The sequence below is a fragment of the Acomys minous genome (assembly GCF_964271855.1).
Source record: "Acomys minous genome assembly, chromosome: 14".
Lineage (NCBI taxonomy): Eukaryota > Metazoa > Chordata > Mammalia > Rodentia > Muridae > Acomys > Acomys minous.
Window position 1 is genome coordinate 82,837,850 of NC_140496.1, and position 21,654 is coordinate 82,859,503.

At 42.6% G+C, this 21,654-nt stretch overlaps 1 protein-coding gene across 6 annotated transcripts in view; it reads right to left on the bottom strand.

Moving 5' to 3' along the window:
- Window positions 1-21,654, bottom strand: part of ANK2 (ankyrin 2) — a 574,434-nt gene that overhangs the window by 481,307 nt on the left and 71,473 nt on the right. Inside the window, exon 1 of one of the 6 annotated variants that reach the window (XM_084755409.1) lies at window positions 10,262-10,462. The exons of the other annotated variants lie outside the window; for them this stretch is intronic. The gene's annotated coding sequence lies outside the window, so the exon portion shown is untranslated. Of the gene's footprint in view, window positions 1-10,261; window positions 10,463-21,654 lie in introns of those variants that run through there. 6 annotated transcript variants of the gene reach the window in all.

Consider the following 21,654-nt stretch of genomic DNA (forward strand, 5'->3'; position numbering starts at 1 on the left):
AAATTAAAAATTTTTAAAGGAAGATGACTCTGCCTATGCTATTTTAAGTTGTTGTTGTTGTTGTTGTTGTTGTTGTTGTTGTTGTTGTTGTTTTCTTTCTTTCTTTTTTTTTCTGGGAGTGGTGGCACACACCTGTAATCCCAGCACTCAAGCAGGCAGATCACTGTGAATTCGGGGCCAGCCTGGTCTACAAAGCAAGTCCAGAACAACCAGGAGTACACAGAAAAACCTTATCTCAAAAACCTAAAAAAAAAGGAGGGAGAAGGGTTTCTTTCCTAAATGTGAATATGTGTGTGCCCGTGTGAATTTATGTGTACCACATGCATGCATGTGACCATGAAGGCCAGACAGCATCAAATCCTCTGGAACTGGAGTTACTGGTAGGTCTGAGCCACCTGTTATATGCTGGGAAATGATCCCGGGTCCTCTGCAAGAGCAGTAAGAACTGTCTCTAGCCCCTGCCTATGCGAGTTGATTAATTAGTTCTCCAATAATATCAAAATATTATTTATTGAATACTTGCTGTTATATAGACATTTAACTCAAATTGGGGGCGCTGGTCAGTGAGAATTCTTGGAACTAAATAAATGGCTCCATGTATGCTAAGTATACTCTACAACTGAGCATTCTGACTGGGTATTTTATTTATTCACTAGTGTAATCCTGGAAACAGCATAACTCCCAGTATATAAATAAAGAAAATACAGCTCAGAAAGAATACACTAAGAAAGAAAGAAAGGATAATTTTCCTAACTCCATATGATTAATAATAAATAATAAGTAACTAATAAAAGGTTAAGTATAAGTACCATTCTAACACTTATAATTACACCAAATTCATATCCATAGAGTAAGAGGACTATGATAATTATTTTCTAATAAAATGTAACTAAATCTTACAGTTTACTGTTCATTATAAATACTTAAGTATACAAGGAACTGCAATGTGAAGAATATTTAAATAAACTAGAAATTAACCAAAAGGAAAAAAAAGCATTGCACATGCATAACCATCATTTGGCTTTGGTTTTGATTTTCCAGAAGTTTCTATATATTTATTTATGTTTGCTCTTTTGGTGTGTGTATGTAAGTGTGGCTGTGTGCCACTGTCAAGCTTGTAGGGGTCAGAGAACAAGTCTGGGAATTTGTCCTCTTCTTTCACTATGTGGGTTCTGAATCTTGAACTCAAGTTGTCAGGCTTTTGCAGCAACTGCCTTTACAGGTTGAGCCATCTTGCTGGTCCCTTTTGGGTGGGTGGGGAGATGGGGGGAGGAGTGAAACAGGGTTTCTCTGTGTAGCCCTGGCTGTCCTGGACTCCCTTTATAGACCAGATTGGGCTGGCCTCAAACTCACAGAGATCTGCCTGTCTCTGCCTCCTGACTCCTGGGATTACAGGCATGTGCCATTGCGCTAAGTTCCTATTTTTTTTATTATTTTTTTTAATTTTGAGACAGAGACTCATGTAGCCTTGAACATGTTATGGGTGAGGGGGATCTACCTATCCTGCCTCTACCACTGAGATTACAGATCTGTGCCGCCACACTTGGTGCATAGCTGTCTTTCATATATAGGTATTATTTACTTATATTTAAAAGTGGAATAGAGCAAGATGGCACTGAAAACAGCTGTTATCTCTGAGGAAGAAACAAAACTTATCTTTTGTATTTGGGACACTCTGTTATGTGTTTTAAGACATAAATTATCATGGACAGGACATTCTCCACAGTTGAGTGGAGAGTGGGGTGTGACTTTCACACGAACTCTGCTGCCTCATATTTGACCACGTCCCCTGGAGGGGGAGACCTGGTGGCACTCAAAGGAAGGACAGCAGGTTACCAAGAAGAGACTTGATACCCTATGAGCATATACAGGGGGAGGTAATCCTCCTCAGTCACAGACATAGGGGAGGGGAATAAGGGGAAAATGGGAGGGAGGGAAGAATGGGAGGATACAAGGGATGGGATAACCATTGAGATGTAATAAGAATAAATTAATAAAATAAGGACATAAATTATCCCTAAAAGGCAAAGAATCCAGCCACTTGGGAGCATCAGGTATCATCCGATCTGATCATCAACCAACTGATCACCAGTAATTGGTCATCAGTCCCTTCTTACACCAATCACCTTTTGGTGTCTTGTTCCATTTACATTAGAACTGCCCTGGCATCGCTACAGCAGAAATCCCCAGCCATCTGTTCCGGCCTGTATCCTAGTGTTCCAGGCTTTAGAATCCCCAGGGCCTAGAGACTGACATGACGGGTTCCTGTGTTCGTCCCTTGCCCTCTACTTCATGTTTCATTTATTCTGATTAAAACTTCTCGCATTTCTGTATCCCAAGACTACCCTTGGTAAAACCGCTGAGACGCTTCTTCAGTGGGAACAGCGAAGCCACTCTCTATTTGTTTTCCTAGTGACTTAAACAGAAACTAAGACAACCTTCAAAGCCCTACATCCAAATGAGGCTTGTCTCACCAGCCTGGCCACTAGGCTCACTTTGTGTCTTTACAACCTATCATCTGTCTCAGAAAAGCACTGAGGAGCCTGCGATCGCTTCTGCCTGACTTTAGGAAGATATTATCATTTTTCCAAATTAAACTTTGAACATGAAAGTACATGAAAACTGTAGCATCTAACGAATTTCTTAAAAATAGACTGAGTTGAAGGACTCTGGTGTTTATACAATACACATCCTTTGAAAATGGGCTGGGTTTTTTTTTTTTCTGAAAATTTTCTTTTCAATACCAAATGGAAAATGAAGCAAGCCTGCATAACAAATACAAGAGCTGGAATGTTATTCTCTGTGTGAATTTTTACAGCAACAATTATTTTTAGTAACATCTGGGCCAAATGTTCTCACTGGACTTAGTTTATCCTGAAATTGATACCATGCAATACCAGGAAGAAACACACAAAAGCCACACTACTAGTCTACACTTGCTTGTAGAATTAGAATTAATATGCTTTCATATTTATCAACTGTTTTAGTAAGGATGGTTTTGTAATGTGGAGTAATCATGGTCTTTCCTGAGCAAAGTAAAATATTTTGTGACTGAAAAAGAAAGAAGATCTACTTTCCGAGTCCTCTGGTTCTCTGCTGAGGATTGTTTAACGTTTCCTTCATTCTCAGTTCTATTATGGATGGTTTAGTGCCCCATTTGTTACAAAAGCCAATAATATCAAGCCCCAAGGGACAAGCACAAACTACACCGTCAGTGCTTCAGCACCAAATGGGGACAGATGTTCGTGTCCGATTTCTACAGCCTATTTTTCTCATTAGCACTTGAGTCTCATGGTTACATTTATTAGAAATAACAAAACAAAAACAACAACAACAACAAAAATGAACAAACAAGAAACAATGCTGGATAAAACCCAAGACATCACTTCTTCCCCTGCATTTTCTGATACAGGGTCTCGCTATGTAGCCTGGGCTGAGCTCGAACTCAAGATTCTCCTACCTTTCTTATGTCACATGACTAATGCCAAGAGTGTGCATTTGTCTGTCTGTTTGTTTGAGGCAGGTTTTCTCTGTGTAGCCCTGAATGTCCTGGAATTCACTCTGTAAACCAGGCTGGCCTTGATTGAACTCAGAGACCCACCTGCCTCTGCCTCCCAAGGTACTAGTATGCACCACCACACTGGCCTCCAAGACTATTTTTAAATGTCTAAAAACAAGACCCCACATAAATGTATGGTCTGAAAGGACTTTTTAAAATTGGCTTGGTAAAAAATAAGTAAATAAATAAATAAATAGTAAATAAAGCATAGACAGGGTGGATCAAATCACTTAAGTTTTATTTTCTAATCTCTCTTAAAATGGTAAGGATTCCTGCCTGGAGTTTCAGCTTATACTTCTCCAGCTGGGCTCTCAGTGGTGCCAGGTTTTGCAAACAACCAACATCCTGGCCCAAATACTATGGGAAGAGGACGACATTTGGCCCTTCTCACCAGAAGCTTAGAAACGCCAAGGGCTAGTGGGCAAGAAACTACTGGAGCTCAGGGACACAAGTGACACTGTAAGAGAGGGAAATGTAATAAATACAATACTGTACTTCTGTAGACTTAAGTAGTAAGTATTTGATAAGTATGTCATATTATTTTGAGATCACTGCACTGTGATCCAAATTGACTAAAAAGCTGCTGCCATGTTTCAGATGAAGTTCATAAGACTGTTTAAAGAAAATCCTTTAACACATTTTTTTAAACTTTACTATTTTCATTGAGATTATTCTATGCTGGAGAAGTGAAGGAAAAAAGACAACCACCTCTCCCCGCCATCCCCACGAAAAATAACCACCCAACCATCTTGAGAAGAGTCTTCTAGACACACCTAAAATATAACCAGGAACTACTAGAGCATTTAGTGACTTCCCATATCTTTTAACACGTTTCACTACAATTTATTAGTCATGAACTATAATCCAAAAGAAAAGCATTTTCTTCTAGAAGTCACCATCTCTTGCACCACACTCAGGAGGCAGAGGCAGGTGGATCTCTGAGCTTGAGACCAGCCTGGTCTACAGAGAGAGTTCTAGGACAGCCAAGGCTACACAGTGAAAATCTATTTTGAAAAAGAAAAGTTTTTCTTGCAACAAATACATATTACACATAAGAGGTCGCTACAGCAGCCTTTAACTCTGTGTCTACAATTCTATAGCAATTTACAAGTGACAGGATGCCTTTAAAAACAGAAGGATCCCTGAATTCAAGGCCAGGTCTGTGTAGTGAGTTCCAGCACAGAGAAACCCTGTCTGAAAAAAGAAAACAAAAACAAAAACAAAATACAAAAAGCAAACAAACAAAATCAGAGCCTTTGACTTACAGGGACCTCCCTGGAGTCATTACTGGCAGCCATGTGATCACCTTAGTCTGTGAAATGTCCATAAAAGTGAAGTGTTAGAACAGGGCCTTGCAAATGGCAGTGCTAAGCTTCCAAGGGTGATGGGGCTTAAGACACCACCCCAAAATACAGCACCTTGACATTTAAGGAAAACAAAGCAGAAAATGTGTCCTCTGATGTCCTGACCATCTCTCCTTCAGGGAGCTCAGAGAAGGGAATTCTGTGACCTTCTCAATTAGGTCTAAACACTCTCATGTGAGAGGTGCCCACCCTGGACCCAATGGAAAGAAACCATCTTACCTTTGAAGAAACAAATCCAGGCCCACTAACTCCAGCCTAAACCTTTTGTGTCTCTTCTGCTTTTAAGCGTCATCAAAGCTCTCTACCTCTTTGAAGATCACACACCAAAGTAGAAGGATACATATTCACCTGTGTCTTTTGGGAACTTAATTTCTAAAGCTCCTGTACCATGTAAAACTTGGATAAAATTTGGGTTTAAGCAGTTTCCTTGTTAGTTTATGTTTCGTCACAGGTGTTTCGCCATCAACCTAGTAATAAGTGAGGAAAATCTTTTCTATAATAATTATTACTACCACTACCCATGAAGCTTCCATGAAGGGCCAGGTAGTCTGATGCACAGCGCATAAGCTGGTTGAATAGAGTGAAAGAATATGGTATCTAAGTAATGTCAACAAACTCAGTCCTGGGTCTTGAAGGATGGAATTTTCCTTCCAACAGAAGACAGTAGATATTTCTCTAATTCAATATACACAGAGGTGTTTTTCTACCTAGTCATCTCAAAGGTTGTGCTGTATCTTCATTCTCAAGTGTGAGTGTTATACGGGTATGGATCCTTCTTCTCCATACCCAAGACAAAGACCAAAAATAGGCTCAAGATTATATAATGCCCAAAGTCCAAAAAAACGATAGACAGTTTTACGAGGAAGGTCTCCACCTAAACAATCTTGACAGTTACATGTACATGAAAATTTAAAAACTGTTAAAAGAGTCTGGAGAGATGGCTCAGTGGTTAAGAGCACTGACTGTTCTTCCAGAGGTCCCCAGTTCAATTCCCAGCATCTACATGGCAGTTCGTGACTTTCTATAACTCCAGTTCCAGAGGATCTAGCACCCACTCACAGATATGCAGTACACCAGTGCACATAAAGATAAATAGATCTCAAAGAAAGAAAGAAAGAAAGAAAGAAAGAAAGAAAGAAAGAAAAAAGAAAGAAAGAAAAACTGTTAAGAGAAAAATCAACACTAATCAAAATAGATTGGACTGCACAGGTTTCTGTGTTTGGGTTTTTTGTTTGTTTGTTTGTTTTTGTTTTTTGTTTTTTTAGAAAAGAAAACACAACTGTAAGTTCCACTGATCACAAATGCTAATCTCAAGTTTCAGGCTAAATAGGAGATGTCACAGCACAGTGAGCAGTAGCACTGGGCTCTCATGTGGGGTGCTGGCGACAATGGACTGTTCCATAACTTGTCTACTTTAGATACTTGGCTGGATGGGCTAGGAGCCCAGGGTGCTATAATAACCCTGAAAAGCTTTTGGCTCTGGCTGCAAACACATTAGCATGAACTTAAATCTGTTTCTTTGTTTGTAACAAGAGATATTTGCTTGCACTTTCTGACTAAATGGATTGGGTAAAGAACCTAAGACCTCAAACAGTCAAATTCACAACTGGTCCAGCAGCTAGTCAAAACTTTGAGCCCCAAATAAACTTTTTGGGGGAGGCGAGGGTGGCATTTCCCCTTAGCTGCACCTCGTTGAAATAAGCGGTCTCTTTATGGGAGGTTTCTGTTCAAGTTAAGGATTTCATGTTTTATTTCTCTTTCCTGGATCCCCTCTGCTATAATCTAAAGCTTGCTATATGTTATCATTTGGAGGGGGTCCTTAACGATGTCACCATTTAAAAATGTCACACATCCAGCCTTTTGTTTCTGAGCTAGAGAGTGCAGACTGTTTAGAACAGTGTTCCAATTATTCTTGCTAGGACCACTCAAAGCCACGAGGATAAATTCCTCCCAACATGTCACTTAGCTTAATGTCTAGAATGCAAAGAAGCCCCTCATTGAACCAGTTAAAGCTGGTATTTACACAACAAACATAATCAGAGGACCTCTATTGAAACCAACATTGCTATAAAAGGTAATTAAACAACATATAACTTAATTTTGTGTTTGTTGTTTTTGCATACACGTACATGAATTACATGTGACACTGATTCATAGTTATACTGATTTCAAGCCAATTAATGAATTTCACTCTGGCTAAAATTAGACTGAATAATTAACAGATGGACATTCTAATAACATTATGGAAGAGCATTTAATTGGATTACTTTTTTTTCCCTGAGAGCCAGTGTCTCACTGTGTAGGCCTGGCTGGCCAGGAACTGTGACTGACTATGTAGAACAGCTGGCCTCAAATTCACAAAGATTTGCCTGTAAAGGCCTGTGACACCACACCTGGATAGTTGGGTGACCTCTTAAATGCCAGGAGAGATGAGCTCGTAGCTCAGTGGTAGAGCACTTGACTGGCATGTACAAGGCCCTGGGTTCAATCCTAGCATCAGAGTGAATCAGAGAGACACATCAATAGCATACTCAGAAGCAGGCATTGCAGTGTTGTATATATTTGTTTTGTTAGTCAGTCAGCAAATACGTATTTTTAATCCAATTAGGCCTAGCATGAATTTAAGGAGAGAAAAGTAGTTAGTCTGAAATTTCGCAGTGAGTTAAACATCATTTTAATAGTTTTAAACTGCCACCTTGACAGTCCTGTATTAAACAAAGAATATTGTATAACTCAGAAAACCATCCAGATTTTGGGAAGGGGGCTTGAAATGTTGGTATGTGTGGCATTTATAGTCACTGAGAAATGATGCATGGGCTGGTTAATCAGGGTGGTTCATATTCCCACAAAGCCGAGAGCAGAAAACCCTATGGAGAAGGTATTTATCACCAGACCAGGACAGACTTACACACCCATGCTACTGTCCAAAAGGGGAAAACAAAAAACAAACAAACAAACAAAACCCAGAACTTCCGTTTTCTTAAAAAGCGCCTTTGTGACCTTTTCCAAGACATTTGGGAAGGAACATGTAGCTTCAGTGATTTTATTATCCTGGTAATATGATGTTTTAGTAAAATGCAAAATACTATAAAAGAGAAAAACCATCTTCATCATACTGGACAATTTTTCTCCCTATAGGTATGGAGACTACTGCCTATCCTCACCTCTAGTCCAGCCCCTGTATCTTCCCTGAAAAGTAGAATATGGCAAGTGGCTGGCCCCTCCATTTCAGTTGCTCCCTGCCAATTCTTATAAGTAAGACAGCTGCTAAATGAAGCTTATTAGGGGGCAGGGGAGGGGGTGCTGGAAATGGTAACTTTCTTCCACTTTTTTTTTTTAATTTACATTAATTTCATTTTATTTTGAAATAGGCTTTCACTGTATAACCCTGGCTGGCCTGAAGTTTACTATGAAGACCAAGCTGGCTTCGGACTCACAGTTGACTGGGCTGGCCTTGCTTGACTCCCAGATACTGGGATTAAAGGTGTACTACACCCCAGCTAGTACAATAATTTCTTAAGAATTCAAAAATCTAAAGTGGCCATAAATGAATATCTCCCGGAGAAACAGGTAGATTGTCTGCAGTCAAATGAGGGCTTCTCAGCCTCACGCTTGGGGCCTTAATGTGCTCAGGTGTGGGTCTCATTTTATCAAACCCCCACGATCAGAAAGACTGTTTTTTTGGCATGGGAGCAAAAAGGGGGGTGTGGCTTCCATCTAGTCTGAGGAGACAGGGAGAGCTGGCTTAGAGAGACCTCCTGCGGCAGCGTTCCTCATATTGGGTTCCCTTAAGTGGAGTACGGCTCATGGTGACTAGTCATGGAAGGATCCTTTTCAAGATAAATCCACCTTCAGCCCACAGCTCGGGAGAAGATCGTCATTTTATTCTCGCTTTGTTTCGTCAGGCTTATTATATACCTGTGGCACACAGGACGGAGAAGATGAATCCTAGCCCTGTTTCTGCATTAGCTTATACAACTCAAGGGGATGAGGTGGAAGTGAGGACTCCATGTTCACAGCTCGATGGGTGGGGCAAGCTCCTGGCTGTTGTTTGGTGTTTTGTGACATATGCCCTGGATGGCAGAAAGCTGTAGAAGAGAATTGACCACATCTAAACAGACCTTTGCTTCCATTCCAACACCTTTTCCTACCCTAAAAGTTTCCTCAGTGCCTAAATGCTTCTGGAATCAGTCTTTGGCTCCAACGCCTCGGTCTATTCTTTATAATATATTATCCCCTTATTCTTTTTTTTTTGGGGGGGGACACCAATTCTTAAAAACAGAGTCTATTTGTACGTTGTCTTTTAAGTCTATACCACACACCTGGATCCAAAACTCTATAAAGAGCTTACAGAAAAGAGGGGTCTCAGGCCAGATAAAATAAACAATCTATTCTCCTAAGTCCTGCTCCTATTGCCTTCCAAGCACCCATATTTATTTCCAGCCTCTAGAAGAGACCGAGTGTAATATGCCGGGAGGAACAGTAAGATGTTATTCCATCTCTGTTCTCATACTCCAAAGAGGCCACGCCTAAGATGCTGGAGAGCTGAGGAGCAAGCCTGAGGCATGAGTGTAGCACCTCACCCCTGTCATCAGGAAAAACCACACCACAGAGCTTAGAAATCGGCACCTCTCGCCCTGCAGCACCTTAGTTGGGTTTTGGAAGCAGAAAAGGTCACTTGCGTGCTGGGGAAGAGAGTGAGAACTCCATCGGTTTTTTTTCCTCCGCTGACTGTTCTGCCAGCTGACAGTACCTAGTGCAAAATGTAACTATTGGGGGAGGGGGGCAATCTCCTAGCAGCCCCGCTGTTGACCAAAACGAATAGTGCCCTTACTGCCACTTCGTCTTACTTCTCTTGTTATTATCTACTTACCCAGAGCAAGGAAGGGTGGCAACCACTACATACATGTTCCCCTGGCGCAAACACAACCAGAGTCTTAAGAAGCAATGGTGTTAACGGAGGGAGCTCCCACCCTCTCCGCGCCCCTCGCTTGCCACAGAGAAAACAAGTCCACACAGGGTTAGGAAATCTGAAATCAATTCACTTTAATCAGGTCTAAAAGAAAAATCTTCCTTTCGATTACAAAAACAAAAACAACGCAGAAACTGCAAAAATCAGAAAAACACATCACGAGAAGAATAAACCAAAATCGGGGCTAGGGATCCTTCTGAACGCTGGGCGCTGCCTTTGACCTCCCGGGATGGCGTGAAAGCCATGCTGCCCAGCCCAGATCCCGAGCGCGATTTACAAAGGGCTTCCAACATCCCCCCCATCCACACCAACACTTCCTCCCGGCTTCCCAAACGCTCCGAACAAAGACCTTCTTGAAGCACTTACTGGAGCGGCAGCTTCTCTCGCCGGCGATTGCCTGTGACCGCGCAGCAGGAGGGGCCCCAAGCAGGGCGAGTCGGAGTCCCCAGCTTCCCAGCCCTCTGATGTGTATGAGACAGCAGCCCAGGAACCGACTTTCCCATCACAGCCTCAGACTGTAATCCATGTGCTTCCCGCGGGCCAGTCCCAGCAGCTTAAAGAGCACCACATGATCTGCTCTGACATCAGATCAGGCCGAGACAGCCCATCCGCCAGCCCCTTCCACGCTTGTGGGTTGCATCACTCCGCGCCCCAGCTTGCATTGAAGCAGGTGATACAGAGTCAGAAACTGTTGTTTTCTTACAAAATATTTTCTGGTCCTCTGGCTCCTTGTGGCTCTAACAGAAGGGGGAAAGCAGTATAGCCTGCATTTGGATTTGCTCACAGCATGTATGTAGCAGAAACATGGCCGGATCTGGAGACCCACTCCTGGTTTGGGAGAAGGCGAAGGAGGCAGGATGCCAAAGCTGTGGGAGTGACCTCATCTGCAAAACCCACTGCCACTGCCCAAACCACCCTGCAACAGATCGTCTCCTGCACAGAAGTTTATGCCACAAGATCTGGAGGGGAGCAGAGTGCTATTTTGATCTAGTCACCACAGAATAGGGTTCACGGAAGGCCTTAGGGACGTAACCATTAGACTTGGTACGGTGTGAAGTCTTGTGAGAGCTTGCCTACAGTCCAACCAAAATATGCTCACAGACCCATACAGACATATGAGCAGGGAGAAAAATCAAGACAGCCTATTCACACTGAATGCATGCATTCAGGAACCATTTATTTATCACCTACATCTACTGGACACAAAATGAGCCTATCAGAATGGGGTGGGGGGTGGGGGGAAGGCATAGTATTTCTGTTTCAATTTCTGAGATAAGAAAGTAAAACCGGGCTCAGTGGTCCACACCTGTAAAACCAGCACTTGGAGAGGCCCAGGCAGGGGGATCTCTGTGAGTTCGAGGTCAGCCTTGGTCTACAAAGAAAGTCTAGGACAGCCAAAGCTACACAGGGAAACCGTGTCTGGGAAAGAAAAAGAAAAAAGAAAAGAAGAGAGAAAGTAATGGGGTTTTCAAGGCTCCTCTCCCAACACTGAGGTCACAGAGATGTGCTGCCACACCCACATTTTATATGGGTGCTGGGGATCAAAACTCAGGGCCTTATCCTTGTATAGCAAGCACTTTCTCACTGGGGAGCCATCTCCCCAGTCCCTTCTTATCTTTGTTCCTTTGAGCTAAGGTTTTACCAAGGACCCAGCCAGGTTCCCAGCTCACAGCACCCTCCATGTCTCCACCTCCTGAATGCTGAGTTTATGAATATGAACCAGCTGAACTGGCTTTGAATTGGAAGACTGTTAACCAAACTGTGTTACTATCCTGATCTCAGTATAGTACATTGTAATTAATATAAAATTTAAGGTAAGAACATTCAAAACCATTAAGGGCCTTTTTGTTTTGTTTGTGAGACTGGGTCTCTCTGAGTAGCTTTAGCTGTCCTGGAGCTCGCTCTGTAGACAAGGCTGACGTCAAACTCAAGAGAGACTCACCTGCCTCTACCTTCCAAGTTTTGGGATTAAAGGTGTGCACCAGCACCACCAGGAAATCATTAAGGCTTTAATGAAACAAAACCGCAGTCAAAACAGACATCAGTAGTTAAAGATGTAACTCTGTAGCAGATACTTCGAAGCTGCTTTTGTTAACCATCACTCAGGCCACCAGGGTGAAAGTCTAACATCGCTGTCTTCATTTCAATCTCCCTGTTTTCTTTAGTTTGAAGACACAAAGATAACTCATTATCCTAAAGCCATAGTCATCTTGGATTCCAGAGCAAAATCTGGCAGGATGCACAGCCACCTCGTAGGCCATATATCCTAGTGAGGCCACACCTGGAGCAGAAGTGGTCATATCTTGAGAGCCACCTGCCCCTGCAGGTAATCGTTTCTTCAGACCACCCTGCAAGACCGACAATGAGACAATGATGTGTGGGGCCACACCCTGACCAGGACTCCTTGAATAGGCATAGCTCATACTCCTTAAAAACCTAAGCCTCTGGGGCTGAAGAGATGGCTCAAGCAATAAAGAGCACTGACTGCTCTTCCAGAGGTCCTGAGTTCAGTTCCCAGCGAACACACGGTGGCTCAGAACCATCTATAATGTGATCTGATGCCCTCTTCTGGCCTGTAGGTGTACATGCAGATAGAGCACTCATATACATAAAATAAATACATCTAAAAACATCCCTTACATCAGCATCAGAAAGTTGCATATGGGGGTCACTGGACCTCTTTATCTATTCTTCCCACTGTTGCCACATCAGTTAAATCTCTCCTCACTTGCTTTTCACCTTTATTCCATTATTTCTCTCTTTAACTGGAATGCTGGGATGGAGGACCAGGTCTCACCAGTCGTGGCTACTGGAGGCCAGATGTTTCCCTAACAGAGAAAATTACCCTCTTTATTCTACCTGCATTACTTCCTATGCATTTAATGCAGTTCAGGCATAAGTGTAGAAACAGTTACAAGGCCACTGAATACCATCATTTTTGGTGACTTTAATATAACAAATGCTCAGTGTAGTGTAAGAATAAAAGTACTATGAGCAGACAGTGGCAAGAGCAGAAACGCAAATATTCAATACATATTTTAAAGTGTTCAACATCCCTAGTCACCAGAGAAAATAAAATTACTTTGAGAGGCCAACTCACAGAAGTCAGGTGGTGAATGTTGGTGGCCAAGAAACCTACCAGAAATTCTGGTGAGGATGTGGGAAACAGAAGGCCTTATTTACTGCTGGATAGAGTATAAATGAGTTCGAAAGTCATGAAAATCAGTTTGGGGGTTTCTCAAAAAAATTAAAGTCAAGTGGTGGTGGTATGCTCATCTTTAATCCCAGCACCTGGGAGGCAGAGGCAGGCAGATCTTTGTGAGTTTGAGGCCAGCTTGGTGTGCAGAGTGAGTTTCAGGACAGCCAGGGCTACACAGAGAAACCCTCTGGGTGATGAAGAAGACAAGCAATGAGCCAAAAAACACATGAGACATGAAAGCAGAAAAAAGAGGCTGGGTGGAGCGGTCCCCAGTGAGGACCAAAGGGCAGCAGGGGCTGAGTGAGATGAAGCAGAAGAATCACTAAAACACCTTGATCAGATGCTGGGGAGATGGCTCCAAGGTTAAGAGCCCTGGCTCGTCTTCCAGAGGTCTTGAGTTCAATTCCCAGCAACCACATGGTGGCTCATAATCATCTAAAATGAGATCTGGTGCCCTCTTCCGGTGGTCAGCTACATATGCAGGCAGAACATTGAATACACAATAATAAATCTTTTTTTAAATAAACACTTTGACCTTTAATCCCAGCACTCAGGAGGCAGAGGAAGGCGGATGTCTGTGAGATCGAGGCCAGCCTGGTCTAAAAAGTGAGTCCAGGACAGCCAAGGCTAACACAGAGAGACCCTGTCTCGGAAAAACAAACAAAAAACAAACAAAAAAAAAACTCCACTTTGATTGAAAATGTCATAATAAAGTCTAATACCTCTTATGCTAATTTCATTTTTTTTTTTGGCTAATTTCAATTTTTTAAAAATGCCTTCAAATGATAAAAGAATTGATTGTGGCAGCTGTGGTGTAGTAAAAAGTGTTTACAATTGTCCTCTAGCCCTGGCCTCCAGCACAGAGCACCTCAAGTCTTCCAGTTTCCCAGGTGATGAGGTGAAGCAAGCATTTTGTTCTTCATAATAAGCCCCTTTCACACAATCCTGAGTTTATGCTAATGGAGTGACTGGAAGGGCGAGAGCTAGCAACCTAGGAATCAACAAGCTTGACGCTGGCAAGCTCTCCATCTCCAGGAAGTAGAGAGGGACTACAGACAGACTTACTCATAGATGACCAGCCATTTGGTCGGTCACCCTGGGCAATGGGTCTCCTGGGAACCCTAAGTCGACGGCCCTGGTGGCTCATGCCATAATCCCAGCCATGGAAGGCTAAGGCAGGGTTGCCACAATTTGAAGCCAGCAAATGCTGCATAGTAAATTCTAAGGAATCCTGGCCTATAGAGACCCTTTCTCAAACAATAGATACAAATAACTGTAAACAGCTTATCAAGAGGCTTCCGAGTTGGCAAAACCATTCATATTCCACAGAATGGGAGCCCTGCACCAAAGACCCTTCTTAACTTCAAATTACGTACTTTTCATCAAGGTTTTCATATGTGACCTTACTAATAATTTTCATGTGTGTGTGTGTGTTGTGTGTGCTTATGGAGGTCAGGGGTCAACACTGGGTATCTTATCTACTTACTTATGTTGTTTACATTTATGTGTTCCTGTGTGTGTGTGTGTGTGTGTGTGTGTGTTGTATGTGTGTGTTGTGTGTGCTTATGGAGGTCAGGGGTCAACACTGGGTATCTTATCTATTTACTTATGTTCTTTACATTTATTTCCTGTGTGTGTGTGTGTGTGTGTGTGTGTGTGTGTGTGTGTGTGTGTGTGTGCCTGAATGCTTGCCAAAGCAGGTATGTGGAGGTGAAAAAACAACTTGCAGGAGTCAGTTCTCTCCTCTCTTGTGTGCTCCAGTGACCAAACTCAGGTTGTGAGTTGGTGGCAGGCACCCTTACCCACTGAGCCATCTCATATCATTTGAGACAAAGTCCATCACAAAATTTGCCAGGTCAACCAAATTCATTGAACAGCAAGCCCCAAAGACCCTCCCAAACTCCCATCTGTGCCTCCCCAGATGTGTGATTACAGGTGTGTCCCAAACCCTGCCTTTCATGTGGGTCCTATGGATTCGAACTCAGTTCCTTGTGTCTTACAGGCAAGCACTTTACTCACTGAGCCAGCTCCCCAGTTCCCCTAATACTCTATATAATAAGCCAGTAATGGTGAGTAAAGCATTTCCTTGAGTTCTGAGAGCTATTGCAACAAATTAGCATACGAAGAGAACCCCAGTCTGCAGCCAAATTGCACAGAAGTATGGGTAGCCTGGAGAGCCGTTCCTTGTAACTGCCATATGGAAATGAGGGGCAGCTGTGAAGGACTGAACTCTTTGCCTCTGGTGCCTGGGTGCACTTTGGGTCATTAGTGTCAGAACGGCACTAAATTTTCAGACACCCAGTGGGAACCTGCAGAGAAATGGAGAAGCTCTTGGTGTGAAAAGCCCAGAGGTCCTGTGTGGACAGAAACAAATTATAGCAATAGGAGGGTCACACAGTTTTTCTCCATGTGGCTGATCTCCAGAAGCAATCAGGTGGAAATTAGGGTTCCCAGGAAAGCTTATAGTGAATCCCACAGTCGAGGCATCTTGTTCTTGTCTTAGGAGAAAATACCGCATGCTTGGTACCATCCAAATAGATGAGTTAACCACTTTATGTATATATAGTATACATGGAGATACATACAAACATCTGTATGTAATAAGAAATCAAATATTATGTTGATAATCACATATCTCTTTCCTGAGACCCTGCTAAGGTGTCCTCTTCTGATTCCTCGCTGTGCGTTTTACACTGTGTCAATAATACTGTGCAGATGTTTCTCGGGAAGCTTCCTTCTCCAGACAGCACTGTGCTTAACCTTACTCTCTTTATTGAGTTACTGAGCTTTTTTGTCTTGTTTTTTTTCTCTCTCTCTCTCTGTGTGTGTGTGTGTGTGTGTGTGTGTGTGTGTGTGTGTGTGTGTGTGTGTGTGTAAGTACAGCAGTGCACATGTGAGGGGCAGAAGACAATTTTCTGCAGTTAGCTCTTGCCTTTCACTGTGGCTTCAAGGAATCAAACTCCGATCATCAGGCTTGCACGGCAAGTGCTTTTACCTGCTGACTTATCCCAATGACTGATCTTTTTTTTCTATACATATGGGGGGGGGGGGGTACAAATGTAAGTTGGGTGCCAAAGGTGGCCAAAAAAGGGTACTGGATCTCCTGAGGCTGGAGTTACAGGAGCTGGTAAGCTGGCCCACTTGGGTGCTGGAAATGCAACTTTTGTCTTCTTCAATAGCAGCAAGCTCTCTTAACTGCTGAGCCAGACCCTGATATTTGATTTTTTTATAATCAATTAATTAAAATGCAATTCATTGGGATAGATTATCAGAAATTTTAGTTATAAAATAAAAAATATATATAGTCTTATAAAAAACTGTCTGAGAAAGAGACAGAGCTGCCTGCCCAAAGACTTGCACTCCCAAACTTCCTTGTAAATAGGCATGGCCTGGTGAGTAGAATTCTCTGTTGTGCTAATCAGTGTTCTATAGCTATGAACAGACACAAAAGTAATTTTTTTTTAGATTTATTTATTATTATGTATACAGTGCTCTGCCTGCATATACACCCACAGGCCAGAAGAGGGCATTAGATCTCGTTATAGATGGCTGTGAGCCACCATGTGGTTGCTGGGAATTGAACTCAGGACCTTTGGAGGAACAGACAGTGCTCTTAACCTCTGAGGCATCTCAAAGCCTACCCTCTTCGACACACTTCCTCCAACAAGGCCACACCTATTCCAACAAGGCCCCTAACTCTTCTTAAATAGGGGTACTCTCGGATGATTAAGCATTTAAATATATGAGCCTATCGGGGCCATTCTTACTCAAACCACCACATTACTTTAGACTCCTTTCTTTTCCTTCATACAGGCTACATCAGAGACATGACAGAGACAAGTTCTAAGCATGTGTATTTAGTACGTAGGGGAAAATACACCCCTAGTGGACAACAGAAGGCAGAGTTATCCCTTCCAACATGACCCTGTCCTCAGACTGTTGCATTACGAACATACTTCAGAACCCCTTAGTTTGTGTTTGGGCTCTGTGCCTTGAGCTCGTGATGCCGAAATAACTTTGCTAGAGCCCAGAAAGAGAGATATTACAGGATAGCTCTTGCTCTAGTGGGTGTAAGAGAGGATCAGTCCATCCTCTCAGCATCGGGCAGCCGTCCTTAGGAGGAACTTGCACTGGTACACGTGAGATGCTGATTGCTGCATCCTCTCAGCACTGGGGCATGTTTCTTTGCTTTCAAAGAAAATCTGCTAAGTTACATAAAGGAAAGACAGTCCCATTTTCTTACCATTATGTAGGTAAACATGAGTCAATTCTTGTTATTAATTGGTATGCCATCCTATGATAACTTTTATTTTTACTGGATTTTTAAAACATGTTTCTTGTCTAATCTGTTGAGTCTGTCAATCTTTCCTTTTAGGAAAGATGATGAAATATTTTATTGTTATCAGTTGTAATCTTTACGATGTAATTTCTTCTACTAAAAAAAAAAGAAATGTCAAAGTCATGAAGCTCAGATTTTAAGTTCAAAACACCACTCTTGACTAAAAATAACTAGGGCTCTTCAGGGAAAGGTTGGCTTCAATCCAAAACGCAGATTCTTTAAGGCTGGCTTAGATGATGGTTTCTACCAAAAAGCAAGGAAAACATCCAGAGCACTGAGGTGAGGTCAAAGGCCAAAAGTATCACTTTAGGAGACTCCCAAAAGCCAGTTTTATTGCAGCATCTGTTACAGGTACTGTGACCTCCTTTAAAAGAACACACCAAGCAAATTAAATAGCATTTCCTCCTCTGACAGATCTGTAGTCAGAGTATGGCTCAGTAGATAAGGTGATCTAAACTCCAGGTTAGTTGGATACCTCAAAGCAGGACTGAAATCTTCACGTGTATGTGTGTTTGTGTATACTTGCATGTGTGTGTATGTGTGTGTGTGTGCCTGTATGTGTACGTGTGTGTGCATGTGTGTGCCTGTGTGTGTGTGCCTATGTGTGAATGGTGTATGGTGTATGTGTGTGTGCCTGTGTGTGTGTGTGTGCACAGTGTGTGTGTGTGTGTGTGTGTGTGTGTGTGTGTGTGTGTGTGTGTACCTATACAGGTACAGAAGCCAGAAGGCAGCATCAGCTGTCTTTTTCAATCCCTCTCCTCCTTATTTTTTGAGACAATATTTCACTGAACCTTAAGTTTTCTAATTTAGCTACCTAGCCAGCAAGCCCTAAGGAACCTCTAGTCTCACGTCTCCTGAGCACTGGACTAGCAGGATCTTGCTGCTGAGCTGGCTTTTTCGTGTTGTGCTGGAGATCAAACTCAGATGGCCATGCATTCACAGCAAACACTTTACCAACTAAGCCATATGTCCCCAGCCCCTAGCTAAAAACTATGGCTCACTCCTTCACATGTCGGAGGCCATCGCCAGAATAGCTAGGGGATTACACACAGCCATTTCTCTGTAGCTCTGCGCTGGCTCCATACTCTCTCCACCACAATGGCTTTGGTGGTTAGGTTTCACTAAAAGCCTGCTCCCAAGAGGGTTGTCTGTAAGAAGTGAGAGCAAAGTGGCAATGTCGCAGCATAAGAGCATATGGGGCGTATATGTTGCTGCAGCCTGCTTTTCTGAATGCAATCTGTCACGGCATCACAAAGAAACTACAGCTGATCGACTTGATGAAATACAGAAAACAATTAGTGATGGGCAATACAAAGAGAACAAACCCACATTGCCCACCAACTGAGGTGACCGCCACACCAACTCTTTACTCAAAAACCAGTAAAAGAGAGACGTAGGTGTTCAGTCCTTGTTTTCCCCATAGAACTCTGTTTGAGAATAGCACATCGCTCCAGGTAATGAGGGGAACACGCGCAGAGAATCCTAGCCAACGAAAGCAAAGTGCCTGGGAAAAGTAAGGAAAACAGCCAACACTGTACAACTTGTCATAAGATAATTAGCACAGATAAGAGTCAGCAATAGTAACAACAGAATACAACAAAAGGTAGCACAGGGTAGGTATAGATCTGCTGTGTTATTAACAGAGGCCGCTGACTTGAATCAAGAAGAAAAGTCATAACTTGACGATAGACAACTATAACAGTATCACATCTGATATCGTACAGCATTTTATTTGCTACAACATAATATTCACAGCATTGTTTAAAAACTCTTTGGGGGGGGGGGAGGCTGGAGAGATGGCTCAGAAGTTAAGAGCACTGAATCTTCTTTCAGGGGTCCCGAATTCAATTCCCAGCAACCACATGGTAGCTCACAACCATCTATAATGAGATTTAGTGCCCTCTTCTAGCCTGCAGGTGTACATGCAGACAGAGCACATAATAATAAACAAAATCTTATTTTAAAACTCCTTTTGGGGGTAGACAGTGCATGTGTGTACACATTCATGTGTGTGCACGGATGTAGGGAGTACCTCTGTGCATGTTTAGGAGGCCATAAGTCATCTGGTGTCTTCATCACTCTGCACCCCTTTTTTTTTTAAACACAGACCCTGGAGCTCATTTCTTACACTAGTTGGGCTGGCCAGCAACCCCAGGAATCCTCCTGTATCTCCCATTCCCAAGCATTAGGGTTAAAGGCATGTGTTGCCACACATAGGTTTTACATGAGTGCTGGGAGATCCAAACGTGAGTCTTCATGCTTGCAACTGTGCCCTGTCCCCTCACTCTTGATTCTGGTTTGTTGGTTGGTTGGTTGGTTGGTTGGTTGGTTGGTTGGTTGGTTTTGTTTTGTGATTTTTTGTTTGTTTGTTGTTGTTGTTGTTTGAGACAAGGTTTCATTTAGCCCATGTTGGCCTCAGACTCACTATGCAGCTGAAGATGACCTTGAACTCCTGGTCCTCCTGCCTCTACCTCCCACACATGTTGTTGTTGTTGTTGCTTTATTTTTGTTATTTGGATACAGGGTTTCACCGTGTAGCCCTGGCTATCCTGGAACTCACTCATAGACCAAACTGACCTCAAACTCAGAGTGCTGGGATTCAAAGAATGTGCTAGCCAAGATATAAAATCTGTTTCTTTGTTTGTTTGTTTGTTTTGTTTTGTTTGTTTGTTTGAGACAAGGTTTCTCTGTATAATAGCCCTAGCTGGCTGGGAACTCAATTTGTAGACTAGACTGGCCTTGAACTCACAGAGATTTGCCTGCCTTGCCTTCCAAATATCAGTTCCATGTGTGGGATTACAGGAGTACACCACCACATACAGCTTCAGCCATGACTTTCCTTGTTGTTGTTGTTGTTGTTGTTGTTGTTGTTGTTGTTGTTGTTGTTTTAAGATATATTTATTTGGGGGCTGGAGAGATGGCTCAGAGGTTAATAGCACTGTCTGTTCTTCCAAATGTCCTGAGTTCAATTCCCAGCAACCACATGGTGGCTCACAACCATCTATAATGAGATCTGGTGCCCTCTTCTGGCATACCGACACACGTGTGGGCAGAATATTGTACAAATAATAAGTAAATAAATCTTTTTTTTTTAAAAAAAGATATATTTATTTTTACTTTATGTGTCTTGTCTGTGTTTATGTGCACATGCACGTGCATTCAGAGGCCAGAAGAGGGCCCTGGATTCCCAGTTGCAGGTGGCTGTGAGCCACCATGTGGATGCTAGCCGGTGAGTGCTCTTAACAGCTGAGTCATCTTTCCAACCACACCTATGACATTCTTAAGGAGGGTATTTTGACCTAATTTAGTCATAACTGTAGATCAAAACTTCTAGCTTACAGGGGATATGGTGTGAAGTTAATTAAATTTAAATGACAGCCAGCAGCTATCATAAATCTGGAAGGCAGAAGTCTACCAGAAAATTGGCCCAGTCAAGGAAAATTAGAATAGAAAGGAGGGGCAGCAGAAGGGTAGGTGGAGAGGATGGATGGGGAGGGAGAGATGGATAGAGAGAGGCAGAGAGAGAAGAAGGGAGGGAGGGAGAGAAGGAAGGAGGGGGCCGGAGGGGGCAGGAGAACAGGTCAAAACACTATAGCTCTCCCTTTAGACAAAGTTAGAGAGATGGTAGTCACTTAATGGAATCCAGTTTGAGCAACTTAGTTAAAAATCACACTTTGGAGACAACTGAGAAAAAGCTTAATGCCTGCTGAGCATTAGAAGATATTAGAGATTTATTACCTTCAGTTGTAATAATGGTAACAGTGGTAAGCTTAATGAGGAAAAGGTCCCCATTGTAGAGATATGCAGGGAAGAACTAAAGAATTCAAGAAGGAAGAAGAGTGTTTGTAATTTACTCCCAAAATGCCTTAAAAAGAAAAGAGGGACTCAGGCATAATGGTACATACCCAGGTGAGGCAGTAAGGTGCTAGTGGGGGCTACATCACAAGTTTGAGTTCAAGGCTACCCTGGGATGCAAAATAAGTCCTTTCTCAAAAAGCAAGCCAAAACAAAGAAGGGGGGCACTAGAAAAGAAAAGGAATATGGTAAATGCTACTAATTGCCAAACCAAAATACAGACCATACAGACACTTGAAAATATACAGTTTTCATTACTGAAATGTTCTATGCCGTGAACAAAAGAAAAATCTCCAAGTTTATGTTTCTTCAATATACACTTCTAATTTTTGTTCTAGCTTTCACGGCTTAACTTTAAAAAAAAAA